This window comes from Piliocolobus tephrosceles, chromosome 1, assembly GCF_002776525.5.
Source record: "Piliocolobus tephrosceles isolate RC106 chromosome 1, ASM277652v3, whole genome shotgun sequence".
Lineage (NCBI taxonomy): Eukaryota > Metazoa > Chordata > Mammalia > Primates > Cercopithecidae > Piliocolobus > Piliocolobus tephrosceles.
Window position 1 is genome coordinate 1,855,502 of NC_045434.1, and position 18,320 is coordinate 1,873,821.

The window sequence follows — 18,320 nt, forward strand, 5'->3', positions numbered from 1 at the left end:
TTTTTTTGGGACGGAGTCTCGCTCTGTCGCCCAGGCTGGAGTGCAGTGGCCGGATCTCAGCTCACTGCAAGCTCCGCCTCCCGGGTTCCCGCCATTCTCCTGCCTCAGCCTCCCGAGTAGCTGAGACTACAGGCGCCGCCACCTCACCCGGCTAGTTTTTTGTATATTTTAGTAGAGACGGGGTTTCACCGTGTTAGCCAGGATGGTCTCGATCTCCTGACTTCGTGATCCGCTCGACTCAGCCTCCCAAAGTGCTGGGATTACAGGCTTGAGCCACCGCGCCCGGCCTCCTTCCTCGCTTTGGATTTCCTTTCCAGGGCCTCTTCCTGAGGTGTTTTTCTGGTCCTCACTGTGAGGTGGCTCTTGGTTTCTCCTGACTGAACACTTCCTTCCGGAAGAGAACTTGTGGGGTCACTAGATGGCGCTCTCCGGTTCCTCTTGCCCGAAGGCGGCGTATTTTGATTGGCTTGTGTGCTTCCCAGATCAAAGCACCTCTGGGCATTTCCCTAAAAACTTTCTACTGTTTGGGCTGTGAATAGCCAGTGACTCTGCTGCACACAGCGTCCCCAGCCTAAGCCCTGCTTGGCTCCCTCAGGAGACCGAGCCCATCTGTTTCACTCTCTTCCTGAGATCATTCTCAGGGGTAGACTAAGCATGTTTCTTTTTCTTTTTTTAATTTAAACTCTACTTATGTATTTTATAGAGATGGGGGTCTCACTGTGTTGCCCAGGCTGGTCTCAAACTCCTAGACTCAAGTAATCCTCCCACTTCGGCTCCCCAAGCGCTGAGATTACAGGCGTGAGCCACAGCCCCCGGGCACCTAAGCAGTTTTTAGCCCAGCAGAAACATTCAGCAAATATGAGCCCCACTAGCCATTCCCCCATTAGGAGCCGTAAGGGACGTCTATGAGACCTAATCCAATAGTTCCCGTATTGTGGCCCAGTGTGGCTCGGAGAGCCACAGTTGCTGTTTTTGCTTCAGTTGCTCCTCCCTGGATGGGCCATACAGAATTTTGTGTGCTGTAGCAGGAGTTGCACAGACACCCCGTGGGAAGGGGTCTCCAGCATGCAGAACCCCATATGACACTTACTGGCAGGTAGCAATGGACGTTGATATGAAAGAGGTGGGTTTGCCTTCGTGGTGCTCCTCCCTGAGGTATCTGCGGGTCCAAGGCAAATGGAACGCAGAAGGCTGTGGGAGGGAAGCTGGGAGAGTGGAGGCTGAATTAGTAGGAAAGGAAGATGGGGCTTCCTGGTGCCCACCCTTGGTGGTCTAAGCGCAGATGAAGGGTTACCTAAGAAATCAGTAAATAAATATTTGTGGCCGATACGGTGGCTCACGCCTGTAACAGCAGCACATTGGGAGGCTGAGGTGGGGGGATCACCTGAGGTCAGGAGTTTGAGACCAGCCTGGCCAACATGGTGAAACCCCATCTCTACCAAAAATACAAAACTTAGCTGGATGTGGTGGCACACGCTTGTAATTGATTTTACCACTGCACTGCAGCCTGGGGGACAGAGCGAGACTTCGTCTCTCTCTCTCTTTTTTGTTTTGTTTTGTTTTTTAGATGGAGTCTCTTTGTCCCCCAGTCTGGAGTGCAGTGGCATGATCTCGACTCACTGCAACCTCCGCCTCCTGGGTTCAAGCAATTCTGCCTCAGCCTCCCGAGTAGCTGGGACTACATGCGTGAGCCACCACACCCAGCTAATTTTGGAATTTTTAGTAGAGATGGGGTTTCACCATGTTGGCCAGGCTGGTCTCCAACTCCTGACCTCGTGATCCGCCCACCTCAGCCTCCCAAATGCGGGGATTACAGGCGTGAGCCACTGCGCCCTGCCGACCTCATCTCTTAAACAACAACAACAACAACAAGAAAGAAACCTTAAAACCAGCGACAAAAAAACCCGAATAAACATGTGATAGTTGGATTGTGAATACCGATTGGATGAGGGTGTGGCTGAGAAAACCTTGACTCAGCAGGGGCAGAAAATGACTTCGGGGCTGGATCAGAAGGTGCTTTCCCGAGAGGCTTCCTGGGCTGCTCAGCCTCCTGGAGAGAAGGTGGCTTATTTCTGCCCTTTCCCCTGCGGCTGCAGGACACGCTCTGGAGGCCAGAGCCCTCCCCTGCGCCTCTGCTCTGACTCCCGAGGGATGTCGGGCAGGTGAGGCCAGGCAGGGCCCCGGGTGTGTGATCGTGGTTGTCAGGGTGTCCTCATGCCAGGTGACAGCGTGGGAAAGGGGCTCATGTTTCTGGAAGGGCACCAAGGCTTCCTGGTTCTATCATTTCCCTTTGGATTTTTGACAGGATCCTTCCCATTTCCAGTGGATGCGGGAAAATCCTTTCGGGCCACTGGTCAGCATTCTTTTCCTCCAGCGAGCTTGTGCACCTCCACAAAGCTGACAGGCAAGGTGCAGGGCCCTGGCCACCACACACACGCCTTTTAGTCACCCCCGGGTAGGGCCCCTGCGCCCCGCATGATGCTATTCCTTGTGGAGACCACGAGGTGGCGCTGGCGAGCCAAGGCCAAAGGCGACGCTGTGAGCGAGAGCGGACGCCCCTGGTCTGAGTCCTCAGCGGGATCCTGTTCTGGCTGCCGGCGCTGTGGCTTTTTCATTGATTTTCTCTTCGCTTCAACAAACATTGACTGAGTGCTACCAGGAGCCAAGAAATGGAAAATATTCAATGTTCATTGCTATAGCACCTGAACACTTAAAAACACACTCCCGGGAGAGGTGGAGGCGCCTGTGGTCCCAGCGACGCTGGAGGCTGAGGCAGGAGAATCGCTTGAACTCGGAGGTGGAGGCTGCAGTGAGCCGAGATCGCGCCACCGCACTCCAGCCAGGGCGACAGAGCGAGACTCTGTCTCAAAGCAAACAAAATAAGACAAAAACGAAACCAAGGAAACATGCTCTCAGTAGCTCCCAGGCCTCCAAGTGGAGCTGGAGAGGCTCCCACAGCCCAGGTCTTGAGGAACAGGTGGGTCTTGTAGGTGAGCTTGACTATGGGGGCGGGGATGCAGTGGGAGCCTGGCAGGTATGGGGCAGCCAAGCCAAGGCAAATGGATGTGACTGACAGTGAGGAGGCTGGACTAGAAAAAGCCTCTCTGGAGGCCTCCATTTCTTTGTCAAATGAGCTCCAGAGGCCCAGTGCAGCTCTGCCAGGTCCCTCGCCTGGTAGAAGGAAAGGTACCCACGACAGGCTTTAAGAGGCATCGTCGATCATGAGATCATGAGATAGACAGGCCTGCACCCAAACCCCAGCTCCGCCTGCTGCTATTTCCGTGCCTCCCACAAGTCCCTTATCTCACTGACCTCCTGCTTCCTTTTGTAGAAAATGAGATTGATGGGATGGGTGTGGTGGCTTTTGCCTGTCATCCTAGCACTTTGAGACACTGAGGCAGAAGATCCCTGGATGCCAGGAGTCTGAGACCAGCTTGGGCAACACAGTGAGACCCCATCTCTACGAAAAAAATTTAGAAAAATAGCCAGGCGTGGTGGTGCACACCTGTGGTCCCAAGTACTCAGGAGGCTGAGGTGGGAGGATCGCTTAAGCCCAGGAGTTCAAGGCTGCAGTGAGCTATGATTGCACCACCGCACTAGAGTCTGGGCAACAGAAAGAGACCATGTCTCAAAAAAACAAAAAACAAAAAACAAAACAAAACAAACAAACAAAAAAAAAAAGAAAGAAAATAAAACAGAATTGATGATACTTGCTTTGATTTGGGAGAATGTATTCTGGCAGGGTTTCAGAGCCAGGAGGCTGTGCTCAAGTTCCGGTTCAGTCACTTAGTAATTGTGTGCCCTTGGGAAGTCACTGAACCTCGCTGAGTCAGAGTTTCTTCACGCCTCACGTGAGTACCCCCAGCCTACCTTATAGAATTAACGACAACTTAAATAAGGTGGTGTTTTCAATCCAGGAGCTAGAGCATAATGGGTGCTGAGTTACTACTTTTCCCTCTTAACTCATGTAGCACTTGCTACCAGAAGTAGAGTTCAGCGACGCGTCCTGCCTTGATTTGCTGATTAATGTTATGTTTGTTGGCCTTGTCTCCACAACGAGATTTTAGACTTCATAAGATCGTGGACCATGTTGCCGCCGAGCACCATGCCCCGCCCACAGTAAGCATGGAGTAAACAGTCTCCAGGCCGCGCACCGTGCCGGGCACACGGTAAGCATGGAATATAGTCTCCATGACAAGCACCAACGGCGATTCACTGATATCAGGGGAACCCACCCCCCAATATTTCAATGTAGGTTCTATTTTCCATAAGTGTTGGCCGGCTGAGGAATAAAGAGAAAGAATACAAAGAGAGGAAATTTACAGCTGGGCCACTGGGGGTGACATCACATGTTGGTAGGACCGTGATGCCCACCTGAGCCTCAAACCAGCAAGTTTTTAATTAAGGGTTTCAAAAGGGGAAGGGGTGTAAGAGCAGAGAGTAGGTACAAAGATCACATGCTTTGAAGGGCAAAAAGCAGAACAAAGATCACATGCTTCTGAGGACACAGGACAAAAGGCAAAGCAGAACTACTGATAAGGGTCCAACAAAGATCCCAAGGCAGAGGGCAAAAGCAGAACTACTGATAAGGGTCTATGTTCAGCGGTGCAGGTATTGTCTTGATAAACATCTTAAACAACAGAAAACAGGGTTCCAGAGCAGAGAACTGGTCTGACCACAAATGTACCAGGGTGGAGTTTTCCCAACCCTAGTAAGCCTGAGGGTTCTGCAGGAGACCAGGGCATATCTCAGTCCTTATCTCAACCACACAAGGCAGACATTCCCGCAGAGGTCGTTTATAGACCTCTCCCAGGAATGCATTCCTTTCCCAGGGTATTAATATTAATATTCCTTGCTAGGAAAAGAATTTAGCGATATCTCTCCTACTTGCAAGTGCATTTATAGGCTCTGCAAGAAGAAAAATACGGCCCTTTTTCCCAACCCTGCAGGCGGTCAGACCTTATGGTTGTCTTCCCTTATTCCCTAAAAATTGCTGTTATTTTGTTCTTTTTCAAGGTGCACTGATTTCATATCGTTCAAACACACATTTTACAATCAATTTGTACAGTTAACACAATTATCACAGTGGTCCTTGGGTCATGTACATCCTCAGCTTACGAAGATAACAGGATTAAGAGATTAAAGTAAAGACAGGCATAAGAAATTATAAAAACATTATTTGGGAACTGACAAATGTCCATGAAATCTTCACAATTCATGTTCCTCTGCTATGGCTCCAGCCAGTCCCTCCATTCAGGGTCCCTGACTTCCCACAACAACTCAGACTGTGGCACTTTCTAGTTTTCTTTTAGAGACAGGGTCTTGCTGTGTCTCTCAGGCTGGAGTGCAGTGGTATGATCACGGCTCACTGAAGCCTTGACTTCCCAGGCTCAAGCGATCTTTCCACCTCAACCTCCCAAGTAGCTAGGACTACAGATGTGCACCATGGCACCTGGCTAATTTTTAAATTTTTGGTAGAGGTAGGGTCTCACTATATTGTCCAGACTAGTCTCCAATTCCTGGCCTCAAGTGATCCTTTTGCCTCGGCCTCCCAAAGTGCTGGGATTACAGGTGTGAGCCACTGTGGGCAATAGCATTTTCCATGATTTAAACACAATTTGAGGAGGTGCTATATTCAGGCTTATATGTTCTGTAACTTTTCCTTTTCATGATTTAAACTTCCTGTATAACAATGTCCTGTGTCTTGTGGCTACTAATAACTAGAATAATAATAGCTAACTTTATTGAATGTTTACTGTGTGTTTTATCTACATCACCTCATTTAATCTCCATAACAACTTGATGAGGTGATTTATTATTATTATTATTATTATTATTTTTTTTTTTTTTTTTTTTTTTTTTTTTTTTTTTTTTTTTTTTTTTTGAGACGGAGTCTCGCTCTGTCACCCAGGCTGGAGTGCAGTGGCCTGATCTCAGCTCACTGCAAGCTCCGCCTCCCGGGTTTATGCCATTCTCCTGCCTCAGCCTCCGGAGTAGCTGGGACTACAGGCGCCCGCCACCTCGCCCGGCTAGTTTTTGTGTATTTTTTAGTAGAGACGGGGTTTCACCGTGTTAGCCAGGATGGTCTCGATCTCCTGACCTCGTGATCCGCCGGTCTCGGCCTCCCAAAGTGCTGGGATTACAGGCTTGAGCCACCGCACCCGGCCGAGGTGATTTATTATTATTTCCACTTTACAGATGAGAAAACTGAGGCTCAGGAAAGTTAAGTAACAAGTGAACTTTCCACAGCTAGTACTGTAAGTGGGAGAACTGAGATTTAAGTCCAGGTCTTTCTGATACTGGAGTTCCTGCCCATGAGCACTCGGCTATACTGCCTCCAAAATAATGGCATGCATGCAAGCACTGGGCATGTCATAGGTACTCAGTAAAAGTTGGCCCTCTTCCTTCAATCAAGAAGTGTATCAAAGGCTGGGCACGGTGGCTCACACCTGTAATCCTAACACTTTGGAAGGCCAAGGAGGAAGGATTGTTTGAGCCCAGGAGTCTGAAAACAGCTGGGCAATATAGTGAGATGCCATCTCTACAAAACATAGAAAAAATTAGCCAAGTGTTGGTGGCACACACCTGTAGTCCCAGCTACTTGGGAGGCTGAGGTAGGAGGATCGCCTGAGCCCAGGAGGCGGAGGTTGCAGTGAGCTGTGTTTGCACCGCTGTACTCCAGCCTGAGTGACAGAGTGAGACCCCGAAGCAAGCAAGTGAGGAAGCAAGCAAACAGACAAGCAAGCAAGAGAAGGAAGGAAGGAAAGAAGGAAGGAAGGAAGGAAGGAAGGAAGGAAGGAAGGAAGGAAGGAAAAAGAAGGGAGTCTAGGATGAAGTGGGCACCTGAACAGGTGAATAGGGTGAGTAAAAACCGCACCCCTGCCCTCAGGCGGTAGACACTCTCCAGTCATAAGCCCTAATGTGCTGCAGAAAAGCCTCAGGTTCTCGGGGCTTTTCCAGCTGAGCATCCGGAAGGCTGCAGTGCAGTTCTGTGTCCAAGCACTGCAGAGCCTCATGCAACGGTGTCATCACTCAGTGCAACACTCCTGGAAGACCTGTTTCCAGGGGAGGCTACAGCTTGGCAAGGGGAATGCAAGAGTCCCTAGCTAGTCTTGGATCTCGACTTGGCATTCCCAAGAGGCAGATTCTGTGTCCCCCGTCCCAGCCCTGAAACTCGCAGCCTTTGACCCAGAGGTAGAGGAGCAAGCTCTCCGTGAAGTCCTGGTCTCTGGAATCCCTTCTTTGGGGGAAAAATGACATGAACCTGCCACAGAGCCTGTTTATGAAACAAATCAAAGAGCTATTTTGGGCACTTACCCCCAGCAATCACGACAGCATAACTTGTGTAGCTGGAACTAGGTCACCAAGTAATCTCACCAGCACCAGAAGAAATCCATCTGGGAAGGACACCAGCTCGGGAGAGGAGACAGGAGCCCTGCCCTGGCCTCTTGTCAAGACATCCACGTTTCAAAGGACAGCTGAAGACACAGCAGAGACAGGGGCTCACTATGCACTTCCTTTTAAAATCGGCAATAATCCGGCCACAGAATCAAGGTAAAGTCACCGAATCCTCTGGTTCTGGGTTCGGCATGATTGTAGCTGCTGGTAGTTGTCATGGAAACCAGCAGAGGCGTCAGATCTTAGCTCTGACAGTCACAGGAGAATCTGAACTTATTCTGTTATGAACTTTTTTTCTTTTTCTTTTTCTTTTTTTTAAATAGAAACTGTCTTGAACCTGGATAAACAGGCCCCAAAGTTTTTCCTCCGCCTGGCTTGGATATGTTTCTGTTTCCGTTTTCTGACTACACAGAATCTAACGTAGCATCAAGAATCGGCCCTGGTGCTCTGTAAGACGTTTCGTTGGGTCTCTTTTCAGTTACCAGAGACGGAGACCTAAATTGACCTAAGTTAGGTGAGAAAAGAAAAAAAAAAAAGATTCATTATTGAGTAAATTATCAAAGTGATATTGAATACCTTTTTTTTACTTTTTAAATTTTTTATTTAATTCTAATTTTAAAATTTGTTTTTTCATTTTATTTATTTATTTTTTCCCACAATATAGGTGGAATGACTGAAACTGGCCTTAAAACATTTGGAAACTCAAAGATGGCCTTGGGCTGGGCTTGGTGGCTCATGCCTGTAATCCCAGCACTTTGGGAGGCTGAGGCAGGAGGATCACTTGAGCCCAGGAGTTGGACACCAGTCTGGGTAACAAAGGGAGACTCCTTATCCACCAAAAATTAAAAAATAAGCCAGGTGCCGTGGCTCACACCTATAGTCCCAGCTACTCAGGAGGCTGAGGTGGGAGGATCACTTGAGTCCAGGAAGTTGAGGTTGCAGTAAACTATGATCACATCACAACACTCCAGTCTGAGTGACAGAGTGAGACCCATCTCTAAAAAATTTTTAAAATTAGCTGGGCATGGTGGCATTTGCCTATAGTCCCAGCTACTTGGGAGGCTGAGGCAGGAGGATCACTCGGCCCAAGAGGTTGAGGCTGCAGTGAGCTGTGATTGTGCCACTGCACTCCAGCCTGGGTGACAGAGGCAGACCCTGTCTCAATAAAAGGGTGGGAGATGACATTAGGAGTCTCTCTGTTTGTTTGTTTTTTTTAACTTTTGAAATCATGGGTTTTAGTTTATTATTTTTAATATATTTCTGAAAATATATAATATCAAGACTGTCTGACAAGGATTTTTTAATACTTTCCAGTTCCGCCAACATTGCTGTCATGCATCCTTGATAACAATGCTGTCCCTGAACCGGGAGGGGGCTGGTGAGGTGGGGGTGGTGGGGGAGTATCTCTCTGAGTCAGTTAAAGTCACTGAGGAGGGTCCATACCTCAATGTGAGTTTGAGTTACAATTAGAAATTAGTCATGGAAGGACATGTCTACCATGGACATCTTTCCTCACATTTAAATTATTCCATTTCTTTCCTACAGTCCTCCTTCTATCTTTAGTTCCATTTTAAATAACCCTTCATCCAACATACCCATTTATCTTGCTTCCTTTTTCTCTCTTTTGTCCCACTAGTATAACGTACGAGATTGTGCTTCAGTAAACTATCCTCATGTGGGGAGAAAAAAATCAAAATGTGATCAACGATAATAGTTGAACAAAGTTAAGATTGCAGGCTCTAAAAGCTAAGTGATTCATTGCTGGATGCCCCAAAGCACTCTGTTTCCTTTCCAAGATGATGACTCTTCGTATATTTCCTTTTGCCATATGGGCACCTTGGCTTTTAAAGTATCAATGGCATAGCTCACAGCTTCAAGAGATGCAGCTCTGTGGGCTGAGCACACAGCGCTGACTATGCTTGCTTCTGACACTGGAACCAAGCCAAGTCCATGGTACACTGCTATGTGTTTGACCATTTCTGCCTCTGATGTCACTACAAATCTTTTTGACTTCATTTTCCGCCATGGGTAGATATGCTTCATATTCTAAGCTAATGACTTTTTTCCCTTCAAAGTTATTTCTTGTAGTCCCTACAAATAGGGATACTGCACCACAGAGCGGAGAAATCACCAACTGTGAGACTTCATCTACTGGAAGTTTCTCGGTAGTAACGTTTATAACCTCTTTAGATTTCTCTCTGACTTCATCCATGTCTTTCTTAGATGGCTCAAAAGCACTACCCTCCACTGATGGGGGATAACAGCAATTTCGTCTCCTGGTTGAAGCAGGAGGAGCTGATCTCCAAGCTCGACATACTCCGGATGAACAGCAAATAGTGTCTGATTTCTAACATCAGCCAATCCAGGATGCCGAGTTTCTATCTCCTTCCACAGCTGCAATGCTTTTATTTCTTGCGGCACAGAAATGGTCTCTGAACGAACTCCTGTTATTTCAACACTTTTTGCAAAATACAGTACTTCAGCCTGGCACAGAAGCACCATCTCACCTGGGACAGCTGGGCCGAATCCGTCTCTCTCTGTTTTGCCATCTCTCATCTTCAGGTCCATCACCCTCTTGCTCTGTCGCCCAGGCTGGAGTGCTGTGGCATGCTCACTGCAACCTCCGCCCCTCAGGCTCAAGCCATGGGTCCACCTCAACCTCCTGAGTAGCTGGGACTACAGGCACGCACTACCATGCTTGGCTAATTTTTCATGTATTTTGTAGAGATAGGACTTCACCATGTTGCCCAGGGTGGTCCCAAACACCTGGGCTCAAACAATCTGCCTGCCTCAGCCTCCCAAAGTGCTAGGAGTACAGGCATGAGCCACGGTGCCCAGCCCCATCAGACTCTAGGGCTCCCCATTGGCAAGGGATGGAGCAGGCAGCTCTGAAGTCACATCCTCACACTCTTTCTCTTTAGTTTAAGGGAGAGAAGTTGGCTTCGAGGATGAAAAGAATCCCAGGTGGGTTCTGATTGCCTCAGCTGGGAACAGGTGCCTGCGCCTGGGCCAGCTGCCACGTGTGAGGTGGGACTAGAGTCCTGAGGTGGGAGCCAGCAGCCCACAGCAGTCATGCGAGGGGACTGGGGAAGGGCTGTGCCCTGCTCACTCAAGTCCTCTGCCCTCTGAGATAGCCAGGTGTTGGAAAGGCTGTAGAACACGAATTCCGTCTCACGTGTGTATACAGACGGCAGCTACATTTCTTGTTCCTTCTGGGGGGTCCATACTTGTATCAGTCTGAGTCCAATCCGGAGAGAGAAATCACATCGTAATTTGAACAGAGAAAATTCAATATAAACAATTATTTACATAGCAAGGGATTACAGCAATGAGTGAACCAGCCCCAGGACTGAGAGAGCCTCCACCCGCGCCCCGGGCGGAGATCCAGACCTGTGCAGCTGTGACTCTGAATGGCAGAGAAGTTGTTGTGGTGCCCTGTGGCACGTCCTTCTGGAAGTCTGACCTCTGAGGTGCCAGGCGTCTTGATTGCTAGAGGCATGCTGCTATAAAACGGTGCCAGGGCTGGCGGGCGCCGGGCTGGGCGGGGAGGTTCGGTCTCCTGCAGCCACTGCAGGAGCTGGGCACTGGAGGAACCACCAGTGAGCACCCTGGAACCCAGAGGCAAGTCAACCTCTTATCCTTCTCCAGTGACTAACACCCTCTACTGGCAAGATTTCAGGGCTAGCTAGCCCAGGAAAAAACTGTTAAAGATCCAGATCCATTTCACAGAGTAGTCCAAAAGGGGGAATTTGGAGCTGAGAGTCCAAAATGGATAAACTCGGCTGGGTGCGGCGGCTCATGCCTGTAATCCCAGCACTTTGGGAGGCCAAGGCAGGAGAATCACTTGCACCCAGGAGTTAGAGACCAGCCTGGACAACACAGTGAGATGTCTCTACAAAAAATAAAAATTAAGAAAATTGCCAGTCCTGGTGGTACATGCCTGTAGTCTCAGCTACTTGAGAGGCTGAGGCAAGAGAATAGCTTTGGCCTAGGAGTTGGGGGCTGCAGCAAGCTGTGGTAGAACCATCGCATGCCAGCACCTGGGCAACAGAGCAAGACCCTGCTGCAAAACAATTACATATATATAATGCATAATACCGAAGATAATTACTTTCTGTCGGGGAAATAGCCAGATTTTGGAAGCCATAAAGCAATGAAGTAGAATTAACATCAGCTATGTGTTCCATTCAGATTTGAATCTAACAGAAATTAGGCACTATAGATCATTGTTTAGCAGCGTGATACGATGACAGCGAGTCTACCACATGAAGCCTCCTTTTGGATACTTCAAATCACAGGGTGGGAAAGCTTGCTTCCTCTCCAGTTACTAAAGAAATTAAATTTAAAATTATATCAATGTATCATTTTACACCTCTTGGCATAAATAAAGATGATAACGAATGCAGTGCTGGTCAAGTACTGGATAAAGACGTGTAAACATCACTGGTGTCACCAGTTTATTACAGGGGTTAAGTTTTTTTTTTTTTTTTTTTTGAGACGGAGTCTTGCTCTGTCGCCCAGGCTGGAGTGCAGTGACCGGATCTCAGCTCACTACAAGCTCCACCTCCTGTGTTCACGCCATTCTCCCGCCTCAGCCTCCTGAGTAGCTGGGACTACAGGCGCCCGCCACCTCGCCCGGCTAGTTTTTTGTATTTTTTTAGTAGAGATGGGGTTTCACCGTGTTCACCAGGATGGTCTCGATCTCCTGACCTCGTGATCCGCCAGTCTCGGCCTCCCAAAGTGCTGGGATTACAAGCTTGAGCCACTGCGCCCGGCTGGGTTCAGTCTTTTTGAAGGAAAATAATAAAGCAGGAGCCTTAAAATAGTATTACACTTATTCAGTGATCAAAAACCTCTGAATGTATTTCTTTTTTTTTTTTTTTGAGACAGAGTCTCGCTCTGTCGCCCAGGCTGGAGTGCAGTAGTGCAATCTCGGCTCACTGCAAGTGCCAACTCCCAGGGTTCACACCATTCTCCTGTCTCAGCCTCCCGAGTAGCTGGGACTACAGGTGCCCGCCACCATGCCTGGCTAATTTTTTTGTATTTTTAGTAGAGACGGGGTTTTACCGCGTTAGCCAGGATGGTCTTGATCTCCTGACCTCATGATCCGCCTGCCTCCACCTCCCAAAGTGCTGGGATTACATACGTGAGCCGCCGCGCCCGGCCCTCTGAATGTATTTCTAAGTTAAAAGTTCAAGGCCAGGTGCAGTGACTCATGCCTGTAATCCCAGCACTTTCGGAGGCGGAGGTGGAAGGATCACTTGAGCCCAGTAGTTTGAGATCAGCCTGAGCAACATAGGGAGATCCTGTCTCTACAATAATTTTAAAAAATTAGCCAGGTGTGGGGGTGTGCAGCTAAGCTCCCAGCTACTTGGTAGGCTGAGGTGGGAGAATCACTTCAGTGTGGTTTGAGGCTGTGGTGAGCTGTGATCACACCACTGCCCTCCAACCTGGGCAACAGAACAAGACTCTGTGTCTAAAATGACAATACTAGTTCCAAATAAAGGTCTAACTGTGCAATAATATTTATAGTAGTATTAATTTATTATAGAAAGAAAGGTAGAAAACCCAAATGTCTAATGAATAAAGAAAGGTTACAGCCAGGCTCAGTGGCTCACATCTGTAATCCCAGCGCTTTGGGAGGCTGAGGCGGGCAAATGGCTTGAGCCTAGGAGTTTGAGACCAGTCTGGGAAACAGGGAGAAACTCTGTCTTTATAAAAACTACAAATATGAGCCAGGCATAGTGGCATGCACCTGTAGTCTCAGCTACTCAAAAGGCTGAGGTGGGGGGATTGCCTCAGCCCAGGAGGTTGAGGCTGCAGTGAGCCGTGATCTCATCACTGCTCTTCAGCCCAGGCCACAGAGTGAGATGCTCTCTTAAAAAAAGAAAAAAGGAATATGAGGATGAAATTAGGCAAAGTGAAGAAAATAGCAAAAAAAAAAAAAAAGTTTATATACTATGATTATAACTATGGGGAAGAAACTTTATACACAGGTTACATGAATATACTAAAAACCACAGAATTGTGCACTAAGTTTTTGAATTTTATGGTATATGAATTATATCTCAAATGTAAAAAAAAAAAGACTATCGGAGGCTTCAGGGACATGTAAAACATTTCTGTGGTAAAGGAGGGAGATGTTTTGCTTATGTATTCTTCCAAAGTTGTTTAAATCTGAAGTTTTAAGTTGAAAGTTTAATTCTGCAGTCTCTGTCCTACTTTTTTGTAGTAGGCCAGAGTTGTTCCCTCTCCACACAGCCCTCAATGTGCTCACTCTACTTTTTTTCTTTTTTTGAGATGGATCCTGCTCTGTCTCCCAGGATGGAGTGCAGTGGCGCGATCTGGGCTCACTGTAGCCACCGCCTCCCGGGTTCAAGTGATTCTTCTGGTTCAGCTTCCCGAGTAGCTGGGACTACAGGTGCCCGCCACCACGCTTGGCTAATTTTTGTATTTTTACTAAAGATTTTGTATTTTTACAATACCATATTGGCCAGGCTGGTCTTGAACTCCTGACCTTGGGATCCGCCCGCCTCGGCTTCCCAAAATGCTAGAATGATGGGCGTGAGCCCCGCACCCGACCGCTCACCCTGCTTCTAAGGGGTCTTCTACTCCCAGGAGTCGAGAAGTCAGGCTGCAAACACCAAGCCGCGATCCGACTGGCGGGAACTGTCCCCTGGGCCGGAGTCAGGAACTCAGAGGGGCAATGGTGCTTCTGACCACGAGGGTTCATTTCCTGCAGGGAACTGTCCATTGGGGGCGGTGAGGCCCCTGGAGCGCACATATACAGAGCCTCAGCCTCCGCTCTGAGGACTCAGCAGTCAGGGTTCTGTACCCAAGGCGCTCAAGGGCTGCAGTGGAATTGGACGGGGGGCCATGCAAGTGCCAGGAAAACAGGATGCTTTTACTTAGATTGCATATTGATTCAAGGTGGCTTTGGAGAGTGTCGATAACATTTATGAAGATAGGGGCAAAAGCTTCCACAAGCCAATACATGGTGAAACCAACCAAATAAGGTAAATGTCAGGACTATCTTCTGCATTTCGTACCCCCAAACAGGCTTTGTGTGAGCAACAAGGCTGTTTATTTCACCTGGGTGCAGGTGGGCTGAGTACGAAAAAGGAGTCAGCAAAGGATGGTGGGATTATCATTAGTTCTTATAGGTTTGGGATGGGTGTACAAAGTGCTTTCTCAAGGGCGGGGGAGAATATATCGCATTAGTTCGGGTGGGGCGGGAACAAATCACAATGGTGGAATGTCATCAGTTAAGGCTATTCTTCTGGCCATCTGGATGGATACCTGCGGTGCAGGTCACAGGGGATACGATGGCTTAGCTTGGGCTCAGAGGCCTGACAATACATGAGGAAATGGAGGTTAGAGAGGTTGAGTGACTTGTCCAAGGTCACACAGCTGGCCCGAGATGGAGCTGGGCATGAGCTTAGTCCCTGGGATGACGGAGCCTGTGCTTTGCGGCATCAGCATTGCTGCAGAACAGCTTACATGTCTTACCAAAATGCTTCCTCTTTAGGAGGTGGCACTGTGACTTGGACAAGGACACATTCTTCCCAGACCAAGGAGCGCCAACACTTAACACTTCTCATGTAATTGGAAACCAGTGAATATTGTTTGAATGGATGAACAAATGAACATCAAGTAAATAAAAGAAGCAAAGCCATCACAGTAGTCTTAAAAAAAAAAAAAGCAACTGTATTTTCTGGGGATACTTAAATACTATCCCCAGAAAATACAGTTATCCTATTAATTCTAGTAACTCTCCTTGTCACTTGGGTATGAGAACATACACTATGTGTGAATATACACGTGTGTGTGCTCTGTCTCCTTCTGGCCAATGTTAAGGTTACCTAGATTAAGTAGAGTGGATACAATAGAATGGATATATTCATAGCTGCTAGATTTAGGGAGGCAGTGTTATTTTAACAGGCAACTAGCTTGCTTCTTTAGCAGTTACAATTCTATAACTGTATGATTGTTCCTTTTCTTCTTATTTATTTATTTTGGGAGGCTGAGGTGGCTGGATCACTTGAGCCCAGGCATTTGAGACTAGCCTGGGCAACATGGTGAAACTCTGTCTCTACAAAAAATATAAACATTAACCAGGCATGGTGTTGCATGTGTGTGATAACAGCTACTCAGGAGGCTGAGGCGGGAGGATTGCTGGAACTTCCCAGGAGGTTGAGGCTGCAGTGAGCCATGATGGCATGTCATGGAGTTTGATGTCACCGAACTCCAGCCTGGGTGACAGAGTGAGGCCCTGTCTCAAAAAATAAATAAATAAATAAAACAAACCAAAAAACAAAAACAAAAAAACCTTGGCCAATGCTGTCTTATGTAGTTAAATTATAAATGTGATATTTTAGAACTTTCGGCTGGATGTATGCCGAAGGGTAGTAGATATCCGGGGTACAGTTAATCTTGGGATATTAAGATCTTGATGTAGGATTGGACCCTGGAGGGTGTCACGCGCTTCCTTGAGAAGAGACCACCAAACAGGCTTTATGTGAACAATAAAGCTTTTTAATCACCCGGGCACAGGCGGGCTGGGTCCGAAAAAGGAGTCAGCAAAGGGAGATGGGGGTGAGGCAGTTTTATAGGATTCGGGAAGGTAGTGGAAAATTACAGTTAAATGGGGTTTTCTCTTGTGGGCAGGGGCGGGGGTCACAGGTGCTCGGTGGGGAGCTCCTGAGAGTCATTGTCCAGGAAAAGGAATGTCACAAGGTCAATGGATCAGTTAGGGTGGGGCAGGAACAAATCACAATGGTGGGACGTCATCAGTTAAGGCAGGAACTGGCTATTGACACTTCTTTTGTGGATCTTCAGTTGCTTCAGGCCATCTGGATGGAGAGTGAGGCTCCCAGGGGATGTGATGGCTTAGCTTGGGCTCAGGGGACTGACAGAGGACATGCGGTCCATCTGCCCACACGATTCCTGATTTCACCCCTTCACCCATCCCGTATCTTTCCAACAGTCAGTTTTCCTTTGAACATCTTCCTTAGAAGATGGCCTCACCTTCAGAGGATGTGTATCACATTTCAGCCAGCTTTCACAAACAGACTTTATAAATTAGGCCGGGCACTGTGGCTCACGCCTGTAATCCCAGCACTTTGGGAGACCAAAGCGGGCAGGTCACTTGAGGTCAGGAGTTAGAGACCAGCCTGGCCAACATAGTGAAACCCCATCTCTACTAAAAATACAAAAAGAAAAAAAATTAGCTGGATGTGGTGGCACATGCCTGTAGTCCCAGCTACTGGGGAGGCTGAGGCACAAGAATTGAAAGGGCACAGGATGCCCCCATGCCGGTGCTAAAACTTTGTCCTGCTCTCACAAACATATAGTAAAAATGTTGTAAGTTCCTGTTTTTCTTGTAAGCTCCCGTTTTTCTGTGGCATGGCAAGGTCACAGGATGCGTTTAAGTATTGCCTAGGCCTGCTGTGAAACCTACCTCAAATTGATTAACTGCCTTTGTGTGAGACCGCTTTCCCGCCTCAGGTTTGCAAAAACAAGCCCTGCCCAGTCCTAAGAACCCCTGATAAACGTCATCAGGGTTTCAAAATTAACGGAAATACCAGAAATGGCGGGAACCAATCATAATCAGCCAAATCGCTTTGTTCGAATATTGGCCAACCATACATCCAGTTTGTACGGTGACTCTGTGCCTGTTCACCCCAGACTATATAACACTGTTCGGAGCCCAGTGGGGGAGCTCTCTCCTGCCTGACTCGTTTCACGAGTGAGTGAGAGCTCCGGGTCCGAACCTGTAATAAAGAGCCTTGCTGCTTAGCTTTGACTCTGGACTCTGGTGGTCTTCTTCGGGGAATAAACGGTCAGGGCATAACAGAATCACCTGAACTCGGGAGGCGCAGGCTACAGAAAGCCAAGATCGCATCAGGGTACTCCAGCCTGGGCAACAGAGTGAGATTCCATTTCAAAAAATAAATAAATAAATAAAGTAAACTTCTAAATTGACCCAAATCTTTGTCCAGATTCTGAAGGCAGCTCTACAAGGGAGATACAGGTACCACAGAGCGCTGGCATGGTTTCCCTGCAGGCTGCTTTTCCCGGGAAGCAGACTCCGATGGAGTTTAGCATATACAGGAGTGCCCTCAGACCGACACCTGTGTGAGAGAGGAGGCAGGAGGGGTGCGGGCAGTGAGAGGAGCTGGGCTGTGCTACAGACCCAAGGACAGCCCCAGCCAATCCACAGGAGTCTTTGGAGCTAGAATGCTCTTTAGTTTCCTGATTTGGGCCGAGATGGCCAGGTCTTCATACCCCGGCTTTCATCTGTCCCTGGATGTTGACAGGGCTGCTCTGGGGAGGAATGTGGTCTTGAAGGGCAGCTCCTGGAAGCTAAAGCAGTTCCCAAAGCCTAGAGGCAGTTTATGCAGAGATGCAAGCTCTCAGTGAAGGCCCAGCCTTCGGAATTGCTCATTTGGGGAAGAAAATGAGAATTTGCCACGGAGCGTATTTATGGAACAAATACACAGAGCTGTCTTGAGCGATTATCTCTGGCAATCTTTACAGCCCAACTGGTCCAGCTGGTGCTAGGTTACCAGCTAATCTCACTACAGTCAGAGCAGCGCCCCTGGCACCCCAGCAGCCGAGGCAACAAGGCCTTCCTCGAAGGACATCCCTGTGCTCACCGAATACAGAGATGACATACATTAAAATGGCATGTCTGCCATTCCGTTGGCAATGTATGGGTTTGATAAATGGGTATCAGTGCAGCCTGAGCCGTGTCATTGGCATGTCGACCACATATCACCATTGGCTTGTGATGACTGTCCACTAAACCCCTTCTTTTTCACATATGCAGAAACTTGTTTCAGGGTTTTCAGGGAAGAAAGGAACCTGGGCTTTTAGCTCTCCCATCTCCCCTTCTGCCTGCAAACAATAGAAGCATAACA

At 48.1% G+C, this 18,320-nt stretch overlaps 1 pseudogene; it reads right to left on the reverse strand.

Moving 5' to 3' along the window:
• Positions 1 to 9,153: 9,153 nt before the first annotated feature.
• Positions 9,154 to 9,713, reverse strand: LOC111545282 (annotated as a pseudogene).
• Between the last annotated feature and the right edge of the window lie 8,607 nt (positions 9,714 to 18,320).